The following is a 314-nucleotide window of genomic DNA, read 5'->3' on the forward strand; positions in this document are numbered from 1 at the left end:
AATCAAAGCCTAAAACACATGCACTCGATGCTCCTACGATGGAGGCATTTGCGGTGTTAGTAGGACTACGATTAGCCGAAGAGCTTGGTATTTTCTATATTCCATCGAGAGTGACTCTATGGATATTGTCCAAGCTATTCTAAACCCGGCGGAGTATCGAGCTTCGGGAGCAGTTATCACTGATGATTGTCGAAAGTTGATGAGTGCTTTCGACAAGGCGACTATAAATCATTGTGCGAGGGAAGCAAATGAGTGTGCTCATATTCTTGCTCGTTTTAGTTTTTTGAGGCAGGAATCAGGGGTGTGGTATGATA

This window comes from Triticum dicoccoides, chromosome 2B (genome assembly GCF_002162155.2).
Source record: "Triticum dicoccoides isolate Atlit2015 ecotype Zavitan chromosome 2B, WEW_v2.0, whole genome shotgun sequence".
Lineage (NCBI taxonomy): Eukaryota > Viridiplantae > Streptophyta > Magnoliopsida > Poales > Poaceae > Triticum > Triticum dicoccoides.